The sequence below is a fragment of the Ipomoea nil genome, unplaced genomic scaffold (genome assembly GCF_001879475.1).
Source record: "Ipomoea nil cultivar Tokyo-kokei standard unplaced genomic scaffold, Asagao_1.1 scaffold2537, whole genome shotgun sequence".
Taxonomy (NCBI): Eukaryota; Viridiplantae; Streptophyta; class Magnoliopsida; order Solanales; family Convolvulaceae; genus Ipomoea; species Ipomoea nil.
In genome coordinates, this window is record NW_017618965.1 from 1493302 (window position 1) to 1508157 (window position 14856).

Genomic DNA, 14856 nt, shown 5'->3' on the forward strand with positions numbered 1-14856 from the left:
GGTGAATTTGAACTTCAATATATGTTTTAGGCTTATATTTAATAAATCCATAGTAAAAAATTTTAAAAGATAATTTTAGGGGGTCAAAAGAGAATTTTTATTTGTAATATAATAATATATATTTAAATATATAATAAATTTTTTAGGTTAGGGTGAGGTGGGGTGTGGGGTGGTGACGGCGGCTATGGCTTGTTTGAAGAAGGAGAAGTAGAAGTGGGGAAATTCCTTAGACGAAATGGTATTTTTTTTTAAATAATAGGTATACGACGTCGGTTGTTACGAACAATTAACATCGTATATTATATTTAAAAAATAAATGAAATACGCATATACAACGTCGGTTACACCAAAATTTACGCCATATAGGTATTAATTTTGTTTTTTTTTTGAAAAAAAAAACAAGTTACAACATCGGTTCGTCATTTAAAAAAAAAACAAATACACCTATATTACTTCGGTTACACCAAAACCTACATCGTATAGGTATTAAGTTTTTAAAAAAAAAAAAAAAAACAAAACATGTTACGACGCCGGTTCAATGACGAACCGACGTCATAGCCTAAATTTAAAAAAATAATAAAATAATAAATATGTATACTATACGACGTCAGTTATACCATAACCCACGTCGTATTGATATTATTTTTAAAAAAATAAATTGGCTACGACGTCGTAACCTAAATCTAAAAATTTAAAAAAATACTATACGATGTTGGCTATATAAACAACCGACAGCGAATAGTTTGTTAATTTTTGTATTTATTTAAAATGAATTACGACATCAGTTTTTACAAAAATAACTGACATTAAAAGTCTTGTTACAAAAATTATAAATTTATTTAATCTTTTGACATCGGTTTTGTAAACAACTGACGTTATATGTGCGACGTTGTAGGTGATTTATGTTGTAGTGATTACATAGAATTTTCGCTCATAGCTCTAGTGACAATCTAGTAGATTTGTTCACTAAGTCCCTGTGTACATCGACATTTAAGAGATATGTTTAGAAAATTTTGATGTATCTATTTGGAAGATTGTTGTCTTAGGGGGAGCGACAACCTTTAGTTGTACTTAAATGGATAGTCTAGAAGACTCTTGAAATCCTGAAGATTATTCTCTAAAGGTTTATGGTTGTACTCTTTTTCCCTTAGCTACCTTTTTTTCCTACTCAGTTTTCTTAAGCTATGGTTTTAATGAGGTAACTGGTGCAACACATGATGTAAATGATGTTACATACATTATGTACTCTTTTCCTTAACTAGGTTTTCCGCCCAAGGTTTTCTTAGTGAGATTTTTAACGAGGCATGATTATGGATAGATCATGGCCAAGGGGAAGTGATATAAATATTTATTATTTATCATGACCATTATCCCCAGTATCCCATTATCTTTCCCCATTATTATCCCACCATCTTAGTTATTTATAATGCAAGTGTAATAGTTACCTTTGTATATATATATGTATATGATACAATGATCAATAAAGTGGTGGTTTTTTGGGAGTTCCAGCATATTTCAGTTTCTATTGCTTTCTCTCCTTCTCTGTACGATTTTGAGCGGTGCTATATCATATATGTGTATAATTATACAAGATTTACATGATGATACACATCAGTTTCATAACAATTCCTAATGTAATTCTATTTTCTTTCATTCGCGCTACTAGCTTCATATATAACATATTATTGGCAACATTGAACGACTTATATTCTTTCTTTTCTTAACGTTTAATCCAATCACTAAGAAGCATGTAATAACTCTGTAAAAGTGAAGACTAATTTTGACCGACCATCTAGATTTATCAGCAGTAGAGGATTTTATTAAAAAAAACGTAGGTGAATTTTATAATTATGAAAAACTTATAAGTTTAAAATATTTATAAAATTTACCCAATCCCTTTTTCATTTATTATTTACAAATACTCAATCGTTAGTCTACCCAAATGGATGGATTAGGCTACTCTTCTGTTTTTACATGGGATCACGTTCTCAATTGAAATCTCCACATATATATACCAAGCTATTTTTTTTTCACGCGCATTGCGTGAATGTGATAATGCCCAATGATTATTTTCAAATAAATAATTTAAAGTATATTAATGCAAGATTATATAGGAGATAGATGTTCATGCATAGGTAATTTAATTGAATGTTGAATTTGTTTATTTAAATCAATAACTCAAAGTATATAAATGCAATATAATATATGAGGGATTAATTATAATTGTCACTAAAAAAAATGTTTCCAACTTGGTAAATATATATATATATATATATATATATATATATATATATATATATATATATATATATATATATATATATATATATATATATAACATGTTCTGTATTCTAAATTTGATATTTAATTACAAGATAGTGTAAAAAGAAGACAATGGACAATGTAGTGAATATAATTAATTAATGAATTTGAAGGTAAGGAATTTGGGAATTTTAGAAAATAAAGATAATATAACTAATGAAATTATATCTTTTTTAAATTTTTTATAATGAATAAAATTTTTTTTTTAATAAAGTCATTATAGACATCTAATTCTAAATTAATCAAATACATATGTATTATTTTTTTGTTATAGCTACTAATTTATTTAATTTAATAAAAGTAATAAAGTGGGGTACTTACTTTTCATCCACATCAATGAAGTCATTGATTTTTTTTAGAGTGAATTCCGTTTTTGGTCCTACTGTTAAAGAGGCGTTCCTAATTTTTGTCCACCTTAATTTTTTTTGCCACTTTATAACCACTATTATTGAATGTGTTCCACTTTTAGTCCCACCGTTTGTATTTTACCATGGAATTCAATAGGACCAAAAATGGAATTCACTCAAAAAAAAAATTTATATAAATCTGGTGTTCGGAACCGATCAGGGAACACGTTTTTTAACAAAGCATTTTAATTGATATTCTTTTAGACTCAAAACGGTGTCGCTATTTGTGGTGTTTTTGCAATTTCATATATATCTAATACTTTTTCCAAGTCTTAACACCCCCACCGCCCTTAAAAAAACTCTTGAAATTCAACATCACGCTTATGACAAATCCATGTTACCCTTGCACTTGTTTTGTCATTTATACTTAAAGAGCTCAATGATGAGGGACTGGGAAAGAATGAGAGACTAGGTTGTTACAATAAAACCCTTATGGGACCACCATTTGAAATAATGTTTGGAACAAGTGAACAACTAATAAAATGTCATTTTTTATTATTGGTAGGCTAAATCCCGACCGACCAGTCCAAGTTGTGCTTTGCCTGCCCGTTGACCATGATCGCATGTCTGTACCCTTTGATCAGATTTCCCGATCGATTTCTGTTGCCCGAGCGACTTCCCGACCGCCCTTGCTTGTCGACCGCCATAACTTTGCCTCAGGATCAGGAAGAAGCCACGTGTTAGCTCTAGATGTGAACAGAAGGCTAGTTCTAGATTGGGACACGTGTATGACGCGTGTGTCGCATGACGGTGTTCCAGATGGGGGTTACTGCGCTTCAGTGATTACAAATACCAATGAAGACAATGACGAAGGGACTTTTGGAAAGATCAAGAAGCTTAGTTCAGAGCTGCCCGACCGCCTTCAGCGGTACTCGAGCTAGGCCACTTAGTCTACATATAGGTCCACGTGTATTTACACTATCATTTTGGCCGCCGTATGTGGGGACCGTTACAAAGAGTCACAAACGACGCGTACTAGGTTCCAATTATGTATCCTTTCATGTATCATTACGACAAAGACGCGGTTAGTTCTTCTGACCAGCACACTCAGCATGGCCCAACCGTAGATCTCAACCTATCGCCTGGACGTCAGGTAACATCGGACCCGATTAATTTCATATATCCGCAACAGCAAGTGCTCGGGCAACCGTTTCCATACGCGGGATTTCCACAGGCTCCTTCAACTGCACCTTATGGATATTGGCCAGGTACTCCAATTTTCTATCCACCCGGCCCTTATCCTCCATCCGCTGGTGTTTACCCACCTCCGCTATACGATTTAGCATACACAGCTCCAGCACCGGCTCTGCACCACCCGACCGTATCGCAGACCGAGTCAGAGCTCCTACCCGTACAACCAATCCGGCTCCCGACTCGCTCTCGGTTGGGGTCGCATGGGGTGGGGACCCGAGAGGAACCACGGCAGGAATATGAACCCCAGACACATGTTCCCGAGCCACCAGCTCAGCGCGCAAGCGCATTCGAAAGGCTCCGACCACCGATGCACCAGCGCTTGGGACCACAAGATGCTGACCGACAATCAGTCGATTCTCCCATGAGGACAGTTAGCCATGGAGATTCATCAGATGTTGGAGAGACCCGAGCGCCCCAACCACGGAGAACTCAAGAAAGCACCCGGACTGCTATCCAATCTGATGCGTGTGGATTGTTCGACCAAGTTCGGCAAGAGTTCCGTCGGTGGCGACGAAAGGATGGATCGAGCCCATCTGAAACGACCATTTCCCCATTGTTGAGAACATCTTTCACGACTGGAAATTATGGCTCAATCGTACCCCTACGATCGAGCCCATCTCAATGGTCGAACAGACCCTGAGGTCCATGTGAACTCTTATTATGGGAATATGTTGATGATGGGGTCACTGACGTGGTCATGTGCCGAGCGTTTTACTCTACTTTATCAGGATGGGGCGCCGATTGGTTCAAGTTATTAGAGCCGAGCTCGATTACTTGTTTTGTTGGTTTAGCTACCAAATTTGTCCAAAGATTTGTAACATCAAAGACAAACCGCAAGCACTTCATGTATCTAGAGAAGGCCAAGCAATTGGAAGGAGAAATTCTGACCGAGTTTCTGATCAAGTGGAAGAATGCTATTGGCGAGGTTGAGCTAATGGACGATTTGACGGCGATCCACATGTTGCACATGTCCTTGCGCGCTGGCGATATATATCAAGTTTTTATTCTCCGCCCACCCTTGACATATGAAGAAGCCCTTCGCCGCGTGACGGATTATGCGAATGCGGGGGATGCGAAAAAGTATGAGGCAGCCTCTGGTCAGAAAATTAATTTTCATAAGAGTTTTTTTGTCACAGCTCGATCGTGCCCGAGTCACCGTGCATCTGCCATAGCCCACATCCTTGGTATGCAGCAGTCTTCGCTGCCTTTCCGTTATTTGGGAGTTAATTTATTCAGCCTATAATGCGCTCCGACCGACAGGTGGTCGCTGTCTTTCCGCCTCCTGTATCTGGGGCGGGGGGTTACCTTCAAAACTGTCTATTTTCATGTGGAGATTGCTACGCCATTTGCTGCTGTTTTCAGATATTCTACAGCGGTTTGGTTTTTCTATGCCCTCGGTATGCCCATTCTGCCGGAGGGATTCTACCAGTCTAGATCACTGCCTCCTCAGTTGTGCTAGCATACAAGAACTCTGGATTTATTTTGCTGATATTTTTGCCTTGCCGAGGGCCGTTGCCAGCTCGAGACGTTTGCAGTGTCATTCATGGTGGTTATTGGCTCCAGCCGGATCTGCTACAATGTTTTATGCGCAACTGCTTCCCTGCCTCATCTTATGGTTCATATGGAAGGCCTACAATATCTGCCTTCACGAGGGTACAAGCCGGCTCCATTCAGATGATTAAGAGGGAGGCCTTTTTAATATCTCTGTCTCACCCGATTAAAAAGAGCGGGCGCAATGATGACTTCCATGTATCGGCTGGTCTCGTTATGGGCTTTGCTGCCCAGCTGCAGCGTACGACAATTTGGGTAAAATGGCTTCACCCACCCGAAGGAAGATTGAAATTAAACACGGATGCTGGTTTTTCGGATGCTGGGGCAGCGGGCGGAGCTTGCGTTCGGGGATCTTGTGGCCAACTGATTGTAGGCTTATTGCTTCCGCTTTGAGGCCTTGTCAGCCATAGAAGCGGAAACTCTATCTCTTAAGCTCGCTGTGCAATGGTGTGCTGCCTTTGCCGTGGCTCTTTTTGTTGTGGAAGTCGACTCTCTCTCCCTCACCAACTTGATCTCTGCGCAGGATACAAGGATTCCTTGGAGAATTGAGCCAGCAGTTTCTTACGTTCGGTCCACTCTTAGTTTATGGGGTTCCAGTATTCGACATATTTACAGGGAAGCCAATCACGTTGCGGACGCGCTTGCAACAGCTGGCCTCGGCTTTAACACTTAAAAAAATTTTCATACTTTACACTCGCTGCCTTCTGCGGCTAAGCTGGCCTTACTGTTTGATGTAAGGGGTTTTGCCACGCGTCGGGCTATTCGTCGCCAATAAAACCTATTTTTCGTTGAAAAAAAAAATACTTTTGCCAATCACGGTACGGACGCTATTGCAAAAGCTGGCCTCGGCTTTAACACTTAAAAATTTTTTTCATACTTTACACTCGCTGCCTTCTGCGGCTAAGCTAGCCTTACTGTTTGATGTAAGGGGTTTTTCCACGCGTCGGGCTATTCGTCGCCAATAAAACCTGTTTTTCGTTTAAAAAAAATACTTTTAATATATGAATTACTTTCCTATTAATTATTCTTCCAAAAGGCTGAACCCCAACCCTAAGGGCCACCCCAAACCCCGACCCGACAGAGCATTTGGGAGGATGTATATCATGGTGAATCAACTGAACATGAACCATAGAGGCTAGACCGGTTGAGCTACCCATGCGGGCACTTTCCTATTAAATATTAAAATTATATATAGTAAATTGATAATATTTATTCGTATTGAGGCATAAATTTAATATAACATTGACTAATAATAGTAATAACATGCATATTTAATTAGTATTTGATGTAAGCACTTTGTGCTTAGATGGAATGAGTGGCTTTCCATATGGGAGGTCGGAGGCGATGTTGACTCTTTGTGCTTTCTCAATAGTTTGAGAAAGTATAAATGCACAAATATTAGAATGTAATAGAGTCAGTAGTATTTACAAAAAAAAAAATAGTATTTAATGTTGTATTATATATTTTTGTTGTTTTTTTTTCTATTTTCTTGTTTTTTTTCTTTCTTCAAATAGAGTCAATATGTCACGCCCCACTTCTAGGACATGACCCGGCCGTATCGTTACGTGAAGACCTGTAACAATACAAAGCCTAACCATACATGCCTCTCAGAATCTTCATAATAACATTTGAATATACAATAATTCCACAACCCAAAATTACAAAATATTATCGACTTGTTCTTCCCAAAAACTCATCAAATCCACTATTAGATATTTACAATCAAGAGTAGTATACCCAAAATGCATCACAAGCACCAAAATCAAGCACAATGGTCTACCAAAAATACAAGGGTCAAAGGGAAAGTCTAAATAAACAAAAATCCATGATAATCTCCAAAACTAGGACTAAGTCTCCAAGTTTCAAAAGTCACCTTCGAGACCCCACCACTTGTGCTCGTGCTATTCACATGTCCTTAACTACTCTGAAACATGAGAAAAATACAAATAATGAGCTAATGCCCAGTAAGTGGTACTCCTCTCAACCCCGGATCAAGTAGCCCCAATAGAATACAAAAAACTTTAGAGTAATAAATAGATGCAAAACTCAATCCTTAAATTATATCAAAATCATAACATACTTCCATCATACTATAAACTTTAGCTACATGGGCATCAACAATATTTCATAATACAATACTTTCAAAAGCACAAACCATACCTTAACATATGACTCATTGGCAACCTACAACCACCATTATATTTTGTGGCACATGTCATTATCGGTATAATGGCCCAAAAAGACTCGACGATTCGGAATGAGTCAGGCTCGACGATTCAGAATGAGCCGGATGGAACGTTCCAACAAATAATTCAAAAGACTCGACGATTCGGAATGAGTCAAGCTCGACGATTCGGAATGAGCAATTAGGAACGTTCCAAACCGAACAAAAAAATCAACAAAAGGTAGGTTGCCTCATGAGTTTGACCGAACATTCAAAATAGTCCTTATAAACAAATAGCCCGATGTAGCAAAAATCATTTTCTTTAAAAAAAACCACATAACAAGTACATAGTCTATTGTACCAAGTTTTTCAAGTCATATATTTTCTCAAGATACATAATATTTCCAATTATTGATAATACATTTATCAAACTAAGAAATATGCAAGATATAAACCCTTCCCAAAATGATAATTTTCTTAGTACATAACTCGATCTTTAAAAAATCGTATAATAGTTTATTACACTAAAATAGTTTTAAAACAGTTGAATTAGCATATTAGAAAGAACTTAAGTTATTAAACATGAGGTCAAGGGTTCAATCTTACTTTAAATAAATAATCCATTTTGTAAGCATAATATATGCAAAATTAAACAAACACATAGAATGCTAGCAAGTAAAATCGAACACATAACTATCCACTTACACAGCAATGCCTTAAACAATCCACCATCAATACAAATAGTGACAACTTACGTCCAGAATCCCTCATATTCAGTCTAAAACACAGTCCGACTAATCCAAAAACAAATTCAATCCCGAATACAGCTTAACAATTTCAATCCAGGCTTCAAAATGCATAGCTCAGTATTTTCAGACCCAAAAACATATCACAGCCCAAAATATTTTAAACTCATACTAACCCTAAAATTGGTATTCAAAATAGTAGAGATTTCAAAATAGGTTATACATGGGTTTCGCAAAATAGGAGAGACGAGTTAACCACTTACCTAAAAACATCCAAATCTTAGCTATTAAGCTCGCCCAAATACTCCTTGTCAAAATCCCTAATATTTTCAAACATTAATCTTAGGGCTCAAATGATAAACCCAACTCAAAGAGTGAAATATAGAGGTCAAACTTACCTAGAATACTCCAATAGCATTGAGATCTAAGCTTGAAGAATTGAAGATGGAGATCAAAGCTCCAAGGTTTTTCCTTTCCCTATCTCTCTCTAGTTAACTCCCCTTATCTTCTTTCAAATGAAATGCTTATCCAAGATCAAAGTGGTTCCTTAACCTTTAAGGGTAAAGAGGGGTAATTTAGTAAATTCATCCAATATCAATTTTAATAACTTTTGACTTGTTGACCTATTTTAATAACATAGGTATATTTTTATTTCCAAGATAGTGGGTATTACAATCTCCCAACCTTAAAATAAGTTTCGTCCTCGAAACTTACATACCATCAAACTTGAAGAGTTTAGGATATTTATCCTTCATATCATATTCCTTTTCCCATGTTGCTTCTCTTGGAGTATGATGTGAACATTGCACTTTAACAAATGGGATTACTCGGGACCTCAATACTTGTTCCTTTTGGTCAATGATGCGAAGATGTACTTCCTCATAAGTTAAGTCATCCCTAACTTGCAAAGGTTGATACTCCACAACATGACCTGGATCTGTAATGTATCTTCGTAGCATTGATACATGGAATACATTGTGAACTCCAGCTAGTTGTGGTGGTAGGGCTAGCTCATAAGCCAAACTACCAACTCTACTCAAAATCTCAAATGGTCCACTGTAATGTGCACACGGCTTTCCTTTTTCTCCAAACCTCATTACTCCTCGAGATGGTGAAACTTTTAAATACACAAAATCTCCAACTTTGAATTCCAATTTTCTTCTTTTCAAGTTAGCCCAGCTCTTTTGTCTGTCTTGAGAAGCTTTAATTCTTTTCCTAATTAATTGAATCTTCTCAAATGTGAGTTGTACAGGTTTTGGCTCTAAGATCTTTCTTTCTCCAACTTCATCCTAATATAAAGGAGATCTACATTTCTTTCCAAATAAAGCTTCAAAAGGTGACATTCCTATACTCGATTGGTAGCTATTGTTATATGCAAACTCAATTTAAGTTAAGTATTTACTCCAACTACCCTTGAAATCCAAAACACAAGCTCAAAGCATATCCTCCAAGGTCTGAATTGTCCTCTCGGTTTGCCCATCTGTTTGTGGATGAAATGTAGTGCTTAATCTTAATTCAGTCCCCATGGCTCGTTGTAAGCTTCTCCAAAACTTTGACACAAATCTAGAGTCCCGGTCAGATACTATACTAACAGGTACGCCATGTAACCTTACGATTTCATTCACATACAACTCAGCTAGGTCATTCAATGGAGTTGTCTTCTTAATGGGTAGAAAATGTGCAACCTTAGTAAGTCGATCCACAATAACCCAAATGGTATTTTTCCCATGCTGACTGTTCGGTAATCCACTCACAAAATCCATAGATATATGTTCCCACTTTCACTGAGGTATCTCCAGGGGTTTCAGTAATCCTGCAGGTCTTTGGTGTTCCGCTTTGACTTGTTGACATACCATGCATCTAGCCACAAAGTCAGCAATATCCCACTTCATACCACTCCACCAGAAATATTTCTCATATCTCTATACATTTTGGTAGCATCTGGATGTACTGAGAAGTGAGACTGATAGGCTTCCTTTAAAATATCCTTCATTACCTCAACATCATTCGGAATGCATAGCCGGGACTTGAAATATAGGGATCCATCATCTTAAATATCGAACTCTTTTGGGTCACCCACTTGATTTTTTTTCCCACAAATCTTAATCAACTTGGGCAACTTTAATGCGATCTAATAATACCGTTTTGTAGTCATAGTTGGCAATATCCCTCCTGGTTTATTTTGCAAAATAACCTCAACTTCTAAATCTTGAAAATCTTTCAACAATTGGGTTTGAGTAGTCACCACTATCACATTAACCGTGGAAATCTTACGACTTAAAGCATTAGCTACCATGTTAGCTTTACCTGGATGATAATTAATAGTGTGGTCATATTCTTTTATTAGCTCCAACCATCATCGTTGTCTCATGTTTAATTCCTTTTGAATAAAGAGGTACTTCAAACTCTTATGATCCGTAAATATTTGACAAGATTCTCCATACAGGTAGTGCCTCCAAATTTTTAGAGCAAAAACCACAACTGCTAGTTCTAAGTCATGAGTGGGGTAGTTAACTTCATGGGACTTCAATTGTCAAGAGGCATAGGCTACCACCTTACCATTTTGCATCAAAACACATCCTAATCCTCTACTTGATGCATCACTATAAATAACAAATCCCTCTTTCCCAGATGGTAGGGCTAAGATAGGTGCACTAACCAATCTTTCCTTTAATTCTTGAAAGTTCTTCTCACACTCCTCATCCCAATTAAACTTTATACCCTTCCGAGTTAACCGAATCAATGACATAGTTAACCAGCTAAACCCAGAAAACTCCTTACTTCTGTAACATTAGTGGGTCTCTGCCATTGTGTTATTGCTTCAACCTTAGTTCGGTCTACAAAAATCCTGTCTCCAGAAATTATATGACCAAGAAAAGATACCTCCTTACGCCAAAATCCACATTTACTTAGCTTGGCATACAATTCATTTTCCTTCAAGGTGTGCAAGATGGTCCTTAGATGTTGAGCATGTTCTTCCCCACTTTTTGAATATTGCATAATGTCATCAATAAATACCACAAAAAATTTGTCCAGAAACGACTTGAGTACCCTATTCATTAAATCTATAAAGAAAGTAGGAGCATTAGTTAGTCCGAACGGCATCACCAAAAATTCATAATGGCCATACCAGGTCCTAAAAGTAGTCTTGGGTACATCACTAGCTTTAACTTTCAATTGATGGTACCCTAATCTCAAATAAATTTTTGAAAGGTATTTAGCACCTTTAACTCACGTAGCTCAGATGGTGTCATGCGGTAAGGGGCCTTTGAGATTGGAATAGTTCCGGAACAACCTCTATTTCAAACTCAATTTCTCTATCTAGAGGTAACCTATGTAAACGCTCTGGGAACACGTATGGAAATTCCTTAACAACTAGGATATCATCTAACTTAACTTCTTTCTGGTGGGTATCCATTACATAAGTCAAGAAACTGCTACACCCTTTTGCCACTTCTTTCTTAGCTTTCAATGCAGAAATTACTTTCAATGGCACTTTCGAAACCAACACTCCACTCCTAGGAAAGTATCCCAATAGTAAAAATAGATTGTCCAGGAATTTAAAATACCACATTCCAACGAGCGCAATCAATGTGGCATAGATTCTGGATAGCCAATCCATTCTTAATATCACATCTAAATCCTGCATATCTAGCTTAATTAAATCAATTGACACATCACTCCCATTAATTTGTAGATGACAATCTTGAAACCAAGTATCTGTCACCACCATCTTCCCCATACGGTTATTAACAAACAAATGATCACTCAACATCTTATCTTGCAAATTTAAATCCTTTGCAACTTCTCATAAATAAAATAATGCGAAGAACCTGAATCACACAACACGAAAACATCTACGACTATATTTCGAATAGGCGACACATTTAACAACAGCCCAACTCGATGAGTTCAACCACATTTAGGAACACCCCCTTTGATCCTTGTAAAGCAATACTCCTTAAATTCAAAACAGATAAAGTATGACCACATTAGCGAAAATGTTTAGGAAACCACATCCAAAATTTTCCCAAAGCCTAAACTTATAACCCGCTAGGTTAAAGCCTAATCTTGCAAAAATTCAAACTTAACATCTTGACAAACTAAGGATTTAAACCTAGGCTCTGATACCACTCTGTCACGCCCCACTTCTAGGACATGACCCGGCCGTATCGTTACGTGAAGACCTGTAACAATACGAAGCCTAACCATACATGCCTCTCAGAATCTTCATAATAACATTTGAATATACAATAATTCCACAACCCAAAATTACAAAATATAATCGACTTGTTTTTCCCAAAAACTCATCAAATCCACTATTAGATATTTACAATCAAGAGTAGTATACCCAAAATGCATCACAAGCACCAAAATCAAGCACAATGGTCTACCAAAAATACAAGGGTAAAAGGGAAACTCTAAATAAACAAAAATCCATGATAATCTCCAAAACTAGGACTAAGTCTCCAAGTTTCAAAAGTCACCTTCGAGACCCCACCACTTGTGCTCGTGCTATTCACATGTCCTTAACTACTCTGAAACATGAGAAAAATACAAATAATGAGCTAATGCCCCAGTAAGTGGTACTCCTCTCAACCCCGGATCAAGTAGCCCCAATAGAATACAAAAAACTTTAGAGTAATAAATAGATGCAAAACTCAATCCTAAAACTATATCAAAATCATAACATACTTCCATCATACTATAAACTTTAGCTACATGGGCATCAACAATATTTCATAATACAATACTTTCAAAAGCACAAACCATACCTTAACATACGACTCATTGGCAACCTACAACCACCACTATATTTTGGGGCACATGCCATTATCGGTATAATGGCCCAAAAAGACTCGACGATTCGGAATGAGTCAGGCTCGACGATTCAGAATGAGCTGGATGGAACGTTCCAACAAATAATTCAAAAGACTCGACGATTCGGAATGAGTCAAGCTCGACGATTCGGAATGAGCAATTAGGAACGTTCCAAACCGAACAAAACAATCAACAAAAGGTAGGTTGCCTCATGAGTTTGACCGAACATTCAAAATAGTTCTTATAAACAAATAGCCCGATGTAGCAAAAATCATTTTCTTTAAAAAAAAACCACATAACAAGTACATAGTCTATTGTACCAAGTTTTTCAAGTCACATATTTTCTCAAGATACATAATATTTCCAATTATTGATAATAAATTTATCAAACTAAGAAAGATGAAAGATATAAACCCTTCCCAAAATGATAATTTTCTTAATACATAACTCGATCTTTAAAAATCGTATAGTAGTTTATTACACTAAAATAGTTTCAAAAGAGTTGAACTAGTTTGTTGGAAAGAACTTAAGTTATTAAACATGAGGTCAAGGGTTCAATCTTACTTTAAATAAATAATCCATTTTGTAAGCATAATATATGCAAAATTAAACAAACACATAGAATGCTAGCAAGTATAATCGAACCCATGACTATCCACTTACACAGCAACACCTTAACCAATCCACCATCAATACAAATAGTGACACCTTACGTCCAGAATCCATCATATTCAGTCTAAAACACAGTCCGACTAATCCAAAAACAAATTCAATCCCGAATACAGCTTAACAATTTCAATCCAGGCTTCAAAATGGGCAATTTATATCCTACACCACGGTGCGCGTTGCACTATGCGCCCAGATGCAAAACGACGTCGTTTTAATTATTTTTTTTTTGAAATTTCCCGCCCCAGTGAATGGCAGTAGTTTTTTCTTAAAAAAAAAAAACCGTTGTTCAAGAATGTACATAATGTTATACTAGAATACACATAATGTTATACATGAATGTACATAATTATATAACAAAATATACATACTCTTTTAAAAGATAATACACATAATCTAACATAATACATAATAAACATAAACTTTTAACATAATACACATCAACTCTTAACATAATACACACAAATTTTCTGATTCGGATGTACATAATTGTATAAAAAGAATGTACATAATTGTATAAAAAATACACATAACTGTATGAACCAATACACATAACGTTGTGAACAAATACACATAACGTTGTAAACAAATACACATAATCTCAGCAACTTCCTACCGCGCCTCCCAACACTACCCCAAAACGACGTAGTTTTGGGAGGCGCGCGGCGCACAGTGCTATGTGCGCCGCGGTGTAGGATATAACGATTGTTCAAAATGCATAGCTCAGTATTTTCAGACCCAAAAACATATCATAGCCCAAAATATTTTAAACTCATACTAACCCTAAAATTGGTATTCAAAATAGTAGAGATTTCAAAATAGGTTATACATGGGTTTTGCAAAATAGGAGAGAAGAGTTAACCACTTACCTAAAAACATCCAAATCTTAGCTATTAAGCTCGCCCAAATACTCCTTGTCAAAATCCCTAATATTTTCAAACATTAATCTTAGGGCTCAAATGATAAACCCAACTCAAAGAGTGAA